The following is an 11,570-nucleotide window of genomic DNA, read 5'->3' as shown; positions in this document are numbered from 1 at the left end:
CATCAATAGTGGTAGACAAGGGATCTTTCCTTTCCTTGACATGGAGACAATGCTAACCAGATTGTCACTAATGTTGGAGTGCCTCTGACCCAGCTCCAGCTGCACTGCAGACAGACACTATGAGGAGACAGACGGATTCCCCCATTCATGCAAAGTGAGTTACCAACACTGAATGAGCAGAAAGTTCAACAACATCTGATATGAACACAAAGTGAACATCTCCATTCATTTCAGATTGCTATGAAGTCAGAATAATGATATTCTACATAATGACAGATATGATCTACAGTTGAACCAATGCCAGATAACAACACAGAGATACTGAACAAGTGTGTTCTTATTTGACTGGGTTGTTTTCGTCTGCCATATCTAATGGTCTGTGTGATGGAGGGTTCTGTGTCTGCAGGTGGTTGCTAAGGGTTACTATAATTAGCAGACCCAGTTGACTGTGGAAACAATGACACATTCCAGCCATGCTTGGATAAGACACATTCCAGCCATGCTTGGATAAGACACATTCCAGCCATGCTTGGATAAGACACATTCCAGCCATGCTTGGATAAGACACATTCCAGCCATGCTTGGATAAGACACATTCCAGCCATTCTTTGATAAGACACATTCCAGCCATTCTTGGATAAGACACATTCCAGCCATGTTTGGATAAGACACCTTCCAGCCATGCTTGGATAAGACACATTCCAGCCATGCTTGGATAAGACACATTCCAGCCATTCTTTGATAAGACACATTCCAGCCATGTTTGGATAAGACACCTTCCAGCCATGCTTGGATAAGACACATTCCAGCCATGCTTGGATAAGACACATTCCAGCCATGCTTGGATAAGACACATTCCAGCCATGCTTGGAGAACACATATTCCAACCATGCTTGGATAAGACACATTCCAGCCATGATTTGATAACACACATTCCAGCCATTCTTTGATGAGACACATTCCAGCCATGCTTGGATAACACACATTCCAGCCATGCTTGGATAACACACATTCTAGCCATGCTTGGATAAGTCACATTCCAGCCATGCTTGGATAAGTCACATTCCAGCCATGCTTGGATAAGACACATTCCAGCCATGCTTGGATAAGATACATTCCAGCCATGCTTGAATAACACACATTCCAGCCATGCTTGGATAACATACATTCCAGCCATGCTTGGATAAGACACATTCCAGCCATGCTTTGATAAAACACATTCCAGCCATTCTTTGATAAGACACATTCCAGCCATGCTTGGATAAGACACATTCCAGCCATGCTTGGATAAGACACAGTCCAGCCATACTTGGGTAAGACACATTCCAGCCATGCTTTGATAAGACACATTCCAGCCATGCTTGGATAAGACACATTCCAGCCATGCTTGGATAAGACACATTCCAGCCATACTTGGGTAAGACAACCTGTGGAGATTGTTTATCTGTGGGACAGATTGACAGGCTTCCACCACATAATGACCATGTTGTTTACTAGATTGTAGTACACCATCATCATCATCATCATCAAATATCACCTTATAATAACGATGTCCTGTTGTTATTGTTGAGAGTTTAATTGTACACGCACACGCACACACACACAAACACACACACAAACACAGATGTGCATTGCTGGTGTGAGAGAGTGGTCAGGGACGGGGACGTTAATCTACCACCACTCTGAGTAAGTGTACCTAGCAGGCCCAGAGTCTTCAGACAGACATGGAACTCGAACAAAACATAACATTCAGCGGAGAAGAAGTGTCTGTCCAGTCCAGTCATCCCTCAACTTGTCAGACAGTCACAACTGAAAGGGAAATATTTGAGCAGCCTTGCTCACTGGACCCTGACACGACTTCCATTTGTAACAGGATACATAAATAAGGCTCATAACAGGAGCTGAGGGAACTTTATGGGAGGAGAAAACGGGGAGAGGAGGAGAAAATAGGAATATCCGTGGATAGGATCGGATTGAGCAAAGCACAAAAAAGCTCTTTTTTTTTTTTAGGGGGTTGGTTTTTTATAGGCAAAGAGTGAAATGCTCTGTGAGTTAACATTTTGGTTAAGTTAGTTTTGGGGGACCTGGACAAATTCACATAGAAATATGACTTACAGCTCTGTCATTCTCGTTGAAAGCGAGTCTAAGAAGCAGTGGATATGTTTTATGTGTGCTATTTCTATGCTTCCTGTTCTTAAGTTTAATTTTTGCGTCTTTTACTTTCGGTTTTGTCCACCAGCTTCAAACAGCTGAAAATACAATATTGAAAATATATTTCACAGCTCCACTGGTGCTTGTTTTGTCACATAAACTGAAATTAGGTAAACTATTAGAATTTGTGTAACCAGGAAATGGCAGAGCGATTTCTGCATATTGCACCTTTAAGTTAACAGCATCTCTATCTCTGGTCTTCTCCGATTGGGGAGTAGCACTTTACCCCAATACAGACCACCGGGACCAGCATCACTTTACACCACACTACAGACCACCAGGACCAGCAGCACTTTACACCACTACAGACCACGGGACCAGCACCACTTTACACCACACTACAGACCACCTGGACCAGCACCACTTTACACCACTACAGAACACTGGGATCAGCACCACTTTACACCACACTACAGACCACCTGGACCAGCAGCACTTTACACCACTACAGAACACCGGGATCAGCACCACTTTATACCACACTACAGACCACCGGGACCAGCATCACTTTACACCACTACAGACCACGGGTCAGCACCACTTTACACCACACTACAGACCACCTGGACCAGCACCACTTTACACCACTACAGAACACCGGGATCAGCACCACTTTACACCACACTACAGACCACTGGGACCAGCAGCACTTTATACCACTACAGACCACGAGACCAGCACCACTTTAAACCACACTACAGACCACCTGGACCAGCACCACTTTATACCACTACAGAACACCGGGATCAGCACCACTTTACACCACTACAGACCACCGGGACCAGCACCACTTTACACCACACTACTGGGCAGAGCACCAGTTGCTCTCTCTGTAACTGTATATTGAGATATAAGATAAACAGGGGGTGAAAAGACCAAGTATAAACATACATGATACATCTAAGGCTGGACAACTTGTGGGGGTCTGTCTGTCTGTCAGTCTGTGTGAGTCTGGTTACTGACAGATGTCTGTGTCGTTGTGAGAATGTCTGAGGAAAACAGTCTGGAAACCCATAAAAAATAAGTTCAAATGAGGAAGAATACTTGTCATGCATGTGTGTTTCAGGACAACATTTATTTCTGATCAATGTAAAATAATTTTGGATACACTGATTTTCATATTCAACCACAAGTAATTTTCCATTCTGTATGTCACTTGAGTATTCGAAAGAGAAAAAAAATTACTATTTGAACCCAGGTCTGCCTCAGAGCACAGTGTTGGGTGCCAATTTCCCATTCTGAGGAGTCAAAACTTGAACCGTTTCAGTGGAACTATAAGGACGGGGATGCAGACCAGACCCAGGCTACTGTTGTATGTTCATCCCATCCCATGCGTGGGGGTATGACAAATGATGAATGTGCTGCCTGCTCCGTTTGGGGCCAAGATTCCCAGGTGCAGCTGTACTGTCTATCTCTTTGGCGGTGTCCCAAATGGCACCATATTCCCTACATAGTGCACTACTCTTGACTAGAGCCCGTTGGGCCCTGGTAAAAAGTAGTGCACTATGTAGGGAATAGGGTGCCATTTGGGAGGCAGCCTGTCTGTCTGTCAGTCTGTCCATCCACTGCTGCTGCTTACCAATCAGGCCTATTTACTCACAACATGTCAGGACAGAACATTCCACACACTCCTCCTCTCTCTTCACTGGAACGACAGAGTGTGTACATGTGTGTGTGTGTGTGTGTAGAAAAGGGTTGTTTTTTCAGAAGAGTGTTAGGAGTGAGCAAATGTACAGACAGACAGACAGAGTGCCTGCCGTATCAAAGCAGACCACATCAGAGTGTGCTTACTATAACGTGATTAAACCCTCCTCAGTCAGAGGAGACTGAAGCGAGAGCCTGCCGCCCTCTCCTGCGACTCACCCCTCTGCTATGACAGTGGTGCTGACAGAGGAGTGACTGAGGTAATGAGTTAATATACAGATGTTCATCTAGCGTGACTTTGTAATGAATTCTTACAGTATGTGTTGTGACAAGGGATCTATGCGGCTTGTGAGAAGTGGATTATAAAGTGAGAATGAACGAGTCGCCCAACAATGCGAAACACGTCAAACTTTGATTTCTCTCTCTCTCCATACCAAGATTTTGGTGTCAGGTTTCATATGTTGCACGGTTGTGTTATCAATGAGGAAACTGGTTCCATCTGTCTTCATGCTCTAACCACCTATCCCTCCAATGAACTTAACATGTGTCCCACTGCAAAGCAAACATAAGAGCTCTGAAGCCTATGAAGATAACCACACGATTGATTGATAATGGTTGTGACCTTAGCTTGGTACCTCTTACTGATTGATAATGATCGTGACCTTAGCTTGGTACCTCTTACTGATTGATAATGGTTGTGACCTTAGCTTGGTACCTCTTACTGACTGATAATGGTTGTGACCTTATCTTGGTACCTCTTACTGATTGATAATGGTCGTGACCTTAGCTTGGTACCTCTTACTGATTGATAATGGTCGTGACCTTATCTTGGTACCTCTTACTGATTGATAATGGTTGTGACCTTAGCTTGGTACCTCTTACTGACTGATAATGGTTGTGACCTTATCTTGGTACCTCTTACTGATTGATAATGGTTGTGACCTTAGCTTGGTACCTCTTACTGATTGATAATGATCGTGACCTTAGCTTGGTACCTCTTACTGATTGATAATGGTTGTGACCTTAGCTTGGTACCTCTTACTGACTGATAATGGTTGTGACCTTATCTTGGTACCTCTTACTGATTGATAATGGTCGTGACCTTAGCTTGGTACCTCTTACTGATTGATAATGGTCGTGACCTTATCTTGGTACCTCTTACTGATTGATAATGGTCGTGACCTTATCTTGGTACCTCTTACTGACTGATAATGGTTGTGACCTTATCTTGGTACCTCTTACTGATTGATAATGGTCGTGACCTTAGCTTGGTACCTCTTACTGATTGATAATGGTCGTGACCTTATCTTGGTACCTCTTAGGCCACATGGGTCTTTTTATGTTGGCAGCTGACCTTTGACCCAAAATATTATTCTAAGTGTCTTATCTGTGCAGCACACCTTTGCAGACCAGACCACAGTACCTACCGACTGAACTGCCGGTACATTCACAGGAATGTCCATTAACGACAGTTAGGTGAGAAGTGATAGGTCTCTAATGAGGCTCTTTAAGCTTGTGGTTACAGAACATCAATGTTCTCTTTAATGACAGTACACACCTTAGTGATGACTCAGAGTAGCAACAATCAGTAGAAAAGTTGAAAGATTAATGGAACAAAGCATCATGTAAAATACTGTACTAGGTGTATCAGCTACATTTAAGAGGCTGGTGGGAAATGGTTTTAGGAAACATCAAATCAGCAATCACCTGATAACTTCTGAGAAGTCCCAGCAATTGAAAATTATTTCCACATCGTTGTGAATCAATTACCCATGAAACAGACCTGGAAAAAACAACTGGGAAACCAGGAAAAAGTCACTTGCTTATTGCAGCTGTGGTGGCTATTGTTATTGTAATCATAATCATTTCATAATGGCACACTTCCCATTCCAGGTCAACTCCCACTCAACTTAAAAAGCAAACGTGGAACATTGCAGATAGAAATGTCATGAATAGAGCGGACCTGATACCTTATTCTACATGTTAGAAAGACATGTTATGTTCTATATAATGTATTTCTATCTGAACGTTCCATAAAGTTATGTCCTGCTGAGCGTTCAACAACATTGGCCCTACGTATTGTACTGTAATGTGTGATCGTTACCGGCATGTGGAGCTATAGAGGTGAACTCCCTGATCCAGGCATTCAGAGCAGAGTGGAGCTATAGAGGTGAACTCCCTGATCCAGACATGCAGAGCAGAGTGGAGCTATAGAGGTGAACTCCCTGATCCAGACATGCAGAGCAGAGTGGAACTATAGAGGTGAACTCCCTGATCCAGACATGCAGAGCAGAGTGGAGCTATAGAGGTGAACTCCCTGATCCAGGCATGCAGAGCAGAGTGGAGCTATAGAGGTGAACTCCTGATACAGGCATGCAGAGCAGAGTGGAGCTATAGAGGTGAACTCCCTGATCCAGACATGCAGAGCAGAGTGGAGCTATAGAGGTGAACTCCCTGATCCAGGCATGCAGAGCAGAGTGGAGCTATAGAGGTGAACTCCCTGATCCAGGCATGCAGAGCAGAGTGGAGCTATAGAGGTGAACTCCCTGATCCAGGCATGCAGAGCAGAGTGGAGATATAGAGGTGAACTCCCTGATCCAGACATGCAGAGCAGAGTGGCGCTATAGAGGTGAACTCCCTGATCCAGGCATGCAGAGCAGAGTGGAGCTATAGAGGTGAACTCCCTGATCCAGACATGCAGAGCAGAGTGGAGCTATAGAGGTGAACTCCCTGATCCAGGCATGCAGAGCAGAGTGGAGCTATAGAGGTGAACTCCCTGATCCAGACATGCAGAGCAGAGTGGAGCTATAGAGGTGAACTCCCTGATCCAGGCATGCAGAGCAGAGTGGAGCTATAGAGGTGAACTCCCTGATCCAGGCATGCAGAGCAGAGTGGAGCTATAGAGGTGAACTCCCTGATCCAGACATGCAGAGCAGAGTGGAGCTATAGAGGTGAATTCCCTGATCCAGGCATGCAGAGCAGAGTGGAGCTATAGAGGTGAACTCCCTGATCCAGAATCTGGTCTTTGTTCTGTAATACTGCAGCAGACACCCATCAATAATTCCAGGAGAGAGTAATTAGAAGAGCATGTACAGACCAGGACTCCTTCCTTTCCTTCTGCCTGCCTGCCTCAGACACTGATGTCATGACAACAATGTAGGCCTTCATCGCTAGTAATCAAGAGCAGTTCTATAGTTCTACAGTGCCTCACACGAAGAACAACAATAACATAGCTCAGTTCAGTTCGGTCCCCCGGCCTGCCCTCCCTGCATGTGGATTGTCAAGTAATGAGAAGCTGGCAGACAACAGCATGCCTTCAAAGAGCAGTGATTAGAATTTAAATGGAGGGAAGGTGTTGGGAAAAGAGAGAGAGAGAGTGAAAAAAGATGTTTACATTGTGTATACCCGGGGTTGAAAAGAAAAGAAACTTGGAAGTGTTCAATGAGCAAGCCCTGGCATCTGGTCTTCAGTCTCTCACTATAGTTATTTCAATCAACTTAGTCTCTCTCAGAGGCTGTGACTGCCGGTGCTTGAGGTGCATTGACCTGTAGGGGAACCACAGAGCCAGACTGGGGAAAAAGAGACTACTGAGCTGAGCCAAGTCGAGTCGAGCTATACTGCACTGGCCTGGTCACACTTTAACCCTAGTTGCTGGAACCGTGCTTGAAAGGAAATAAAATAAGCCGTCCAACATGGTTTGGGTCAGCACAATAGTGAATAAGCCGTCCAGCATTGTTTGGGTCGGCACAATAGTGAATAAGCCGTCCAGCATGGTTTGGGTCGGCACAATAGTGAATAAGCCGTCCAGCATGGTTTGGGTCGGCACAATAGTGAATAAGCCGTCCAGCATGGTTTGGGTCGGCACAATAGTGAATAAGCCGTCCAGCATGGTTTGGGTCAGCACAATAGTGAATAAGCCGTCCAGCATGGTTTGGGTCGGCACAATAGTATGATAAGGGTATTAGAAAGGAGAGGGAGACAGAGAGAGAGACACTTGGGTTGGTCCCTGTGATGAGAGAGAGAGCGCGAGAGAGAAAGAGTGACAAGGAGAGCGAGAAAGAGAGAAAGTTGGGTTGGTCCCTGAGAACCACAGCTCTGGCCTTGAGAGAGAGAGAGCGCGAGAGTGAGAGAGAGAACCAGAGGCAGGGGGAGTCTAGCCACTGAGGTCTGGAGGAAGCCTAGTTTTCAGGCCTCTCCCACTCCTTTAACCGCAGCAATTACACTCCAAAGCCCCAGGAATGTCCAGGAAGTGCCTCTCTACCACCAGAGAAGAGGTGAGATCCAATCCAGGATTAAGGTGACGACAATAAACGTGAGGGGCCTGACTAGAAAAAGTCCACTCCTACGGCGCAGAGCCCCCCCTCGATCGACCCTCCCCAAAAATCCTTCTTCCCCCTCCCACCCTCCAGTCAACCCCTCGTTGGCTGCTTGGATTAATTTACATTTCACATTTCACCAGAAACTGGGTCAGCCAAACTTTCAAACTGTCTGTCAGCAAGCAACATTTATTTTAGAAGGGCTTTTTGGGTCTCTGTCCAAATCGTTATCCTTTACAATACAACTTGTAACAGTCTCTTATCTGATTCTGCTCTTCATTAGCCCTGTATTCACACTGCACTCACGGCTCTGCAATGTGCCGGCCCATACCGGAGAACGCAGGCTTTGCCAGAAGTGCTTAAACCAGGGTTTTTATTACAGTTACAGAGCTATAGGTTTCTCATACTAAGCTCTCTGGGAGTGAAGGCTGGCTGAGAGAAATACCAAGGCTGCCTTCCACTTGGGGTCTTTTCTACTCTAGATGATGTGCGAGGCTTTTCCTCACTGGGCCCAATGAGTTAGTCTCCAGTTGAGAGAGGACAGATTTCCTTTTGCTGCATGTCTGCTACCCCTCCCTCTTCTCCTTCTCCGATTGGGTTTTGATTTAGAATCTCTCCCTGGTAATGAGACAGCTTTATTACTTGGACCAATTAAATCCCTCTTTAAATGTTCTGCTCCGGTGCCATAAATTCACTGGGACCTCTTCATTAGATTTAGTCAATCAGCAGCCCTACTACTGATCACTGAAGCCATTACAGCCATGCTGCCTCAGCCAGTTCAAAGCTAGCACAGAGCTAACACAAAGCTAGCACAGACCTAACACAAAGTTAGCACAGAGCCAGTGGTGTAAAGTACTTAAGTAAAAATACTTCAAGTACTACTTAAGTAGTTTTTTGGGATATCTGTACTTTACTTTACTATTTATATTTTTGTCTACTTTTACTTCACTACATTCCTAAAGAAAATATTGTACTTTTTACTCCATTCATTTTCCCTGGCACCCAAAAGAACTCGTTACATTTTGAATGCTTAGCAGGAAAAGAAAATGGTCCAATTCACACACATCAAGAGAACATCCCTGGTCATCCCTACTGCCTCTTATCTGGCAGACTCACTAAACACACATGCTTCGTTTGTAAATGATTTCTGAGTGTTGGAGTGTGCCCCTGGCTATCCGTAAATTAAAACAACAAGAAAATTGTGCCATCTGGTTTGCTTAATATAAGGAATTTGAAATGATTTATACTTTTACTTTTACTTTTGATACTTAAGTATATTTTAGCAATTACATTTACTTTTGATACTTAAGTATATTTAAAACCAAATACTTTTAGACTTTTACTCAAGTAGTATTTTACTGGGTGACTTTCACTTTTACTTGAGTAATTTTATATTCAGGTATCTTTACTATTACTCAAGTATGACAATTGGGTACTTTTTCCACCACTGCACATAGCTAACACAAAGCTAGCACAGAGCTAACACAAAGCTAGCACAGAGCTAACACAAAGCTAGCTAGCTGCCAGCCCCTACAGTATAAATCAACAGGGAGCTAGGGGGAGTGCATGCTCCCCATTCTCAGACGCCCTGCCAGTATTTTATGGTAATTTACGGTTAGGTCTATACAGGCCCAAATCCAATCACTCTGTGTAGCAACAAAAAACACACAAACAAGCAAACAAACAAAATGGACTAACAGCAGGAAGTGAAGGATGGAAACCGTGGAAACTGTTCCAGAGCTATGTTGAGCCAGGTCTGGCCGTCTCAGGGTATTACAGAGAGGTGCTGTACAACAGGCAGAGGGTGCTGTCTGAACAGACAGCCAGGGAGTAGGCTCTAGCACACATCTCAAAGCTACTTTGGTTCAACACACAGGCAAAGGAAATCATTGTAGTATTATTGCAATAATGGGACTATGATAAGAATTATCTCTCTATTGAAGTAAGTCCTGCACTGGAAAGTTGGCTGGCAATGTTAAAGAAAATGAGTACGGCTAAGACATTTGAGCTACTGGAGTGGGCCAAACTGATGTCCAGTACTTTGCCCATTCAAAATGGAGAACTCATTGGAGAATAGCAATTGCATGAAATGCTCTATCCTTGTAAAATGAACTGAAAGATGAGCTGTGGTAAATGGTTACAGCTCTTCTGTGAAAAGTGGTGTGTTGGCTCTGGTTTGACCACCATATGCTGAAATCATTTTTTTTACAATTTTTTTTTTTTAGTCATTTAGCAGACGCTCTTATCCAGAGTGACTTACAGTTAGTGAGTGCATACATTTTTTTTTTTCATACTGGCCTCCCGTGGGAATCGAACCCACAACCCTGGCGTTGCAAGTGCCATGCCAACTGAGCTACACGGGGCCCCTACCCAAGAAACAGTCAACTGCTATGCAGCATCGTCAGTACAGCAACCCACTGTTAATATGCCGTGCAGTGGCCGACTGCCTGTTTTACCGTTGAAGTTGTTTTCCCCTTCATTTAGCACATGAATCACAAAAACACTAAAGTGAGAGACTATCTGACGTGAGGGGCGAAAACATCTACATGATATCAAAATAAACAGTGAAACATCTTTCTCTAAGTATGATTAGTTCAGATTCTATGATCAGCTGTCAAAATGTGTCTACATACTGTATGGAAGACATTCAATAAACTAGTCTGCAGCAGCCCCTTGGTTTACTGAAATCACACTAGGGGTTGAAAACATTGTCCTGGCCTTGTGCTGTGAGCGATAGTAGCAAATCAAATCAAATGTTATTTGCCACATGTACCGAATACAACAATTGTAGACTTTCCCGTGAAATGCTTACTTAACGAGCACTTACCCAACAATGCAGTTAAAAAGTTAGAAAAGTAACAATTAGATAAAATAGTACACGATAAAATAACATTTTAGCAGTCAGAATATATAGGTCAGCAGCCAGGTGGGGTTGAATTGGGTTCAGATGCTGGTTGTCTGCTGGTGTGTGGGGTTGAGTGGAAGGGAGGGCTGGGACCTGACAAAGGGGGAGGTGGGGGAGACTGTAGTCAGAGAGGAAGAGAGGCCCAACTCAGTGGAAAATCTGTCTCCCTCTAGCAGGTGGCGTTTTTTAATGGTTTCTCCCACCAAAAAATGTATGGAGGTCAATGAGAGACTGTCAAATTTGATCAACAAAAACATTTATGGCTTATTTGCTACGTGAGATTTATTTGATCAAATATAAGTTTTGTAATGCTCAAGTTGTTATGAGTGTACTGGTATAAGTAGGACAGATGACATTCCAGCAACTTTGAGAAAAAACACTTTATATCGGAGTTGTCTCGTGATGGCTATGCATATTCATGGCATGAGGCTAGTAGCATAGCATCTCTCTCCATTGAATACAGGCGGTTGACGTCAAGAACCCTCATCGAATAT

The 11,570-nt window shown here is 44.1% G+C and overlaps 1 protein-coding gene across 1 annotated transcript in view; it reads right to left on the bottom strand.

The window, feature by feature from the left end:
- LOC121555539 (FH1/FH2 domain-containing protein 3-like) overlaps positions 1 to 11,570 on the bottom strand; it is a 187,781-nt gene that overhangs the window by 41,517 nt on the left and 134,694 nt on the right. The window lies entirely within an intron of this gene.

The sequence above is a fragment of the Coregonus clupeaformis genome, unplaced genomic scaffold, assembly GCF_020615455.1.
Source record: "Coregonus clupeaformis isolate EN_2021a unplaced genomic scaffold, ASM2061545v1 scaf0049, whole genome shotgun sequence".
NCBI lineage: Eukaryota > Metazoa > Chordata > Actinopteri > Salmoniformes > Salmonidae > Coregonus > Coregonus clupeaformis.
The sequence above is the reverse complement of the archived record's forward strand: the minus strand, read 5'-3'. Positions and strand labels throughout refer to the sequence as shown.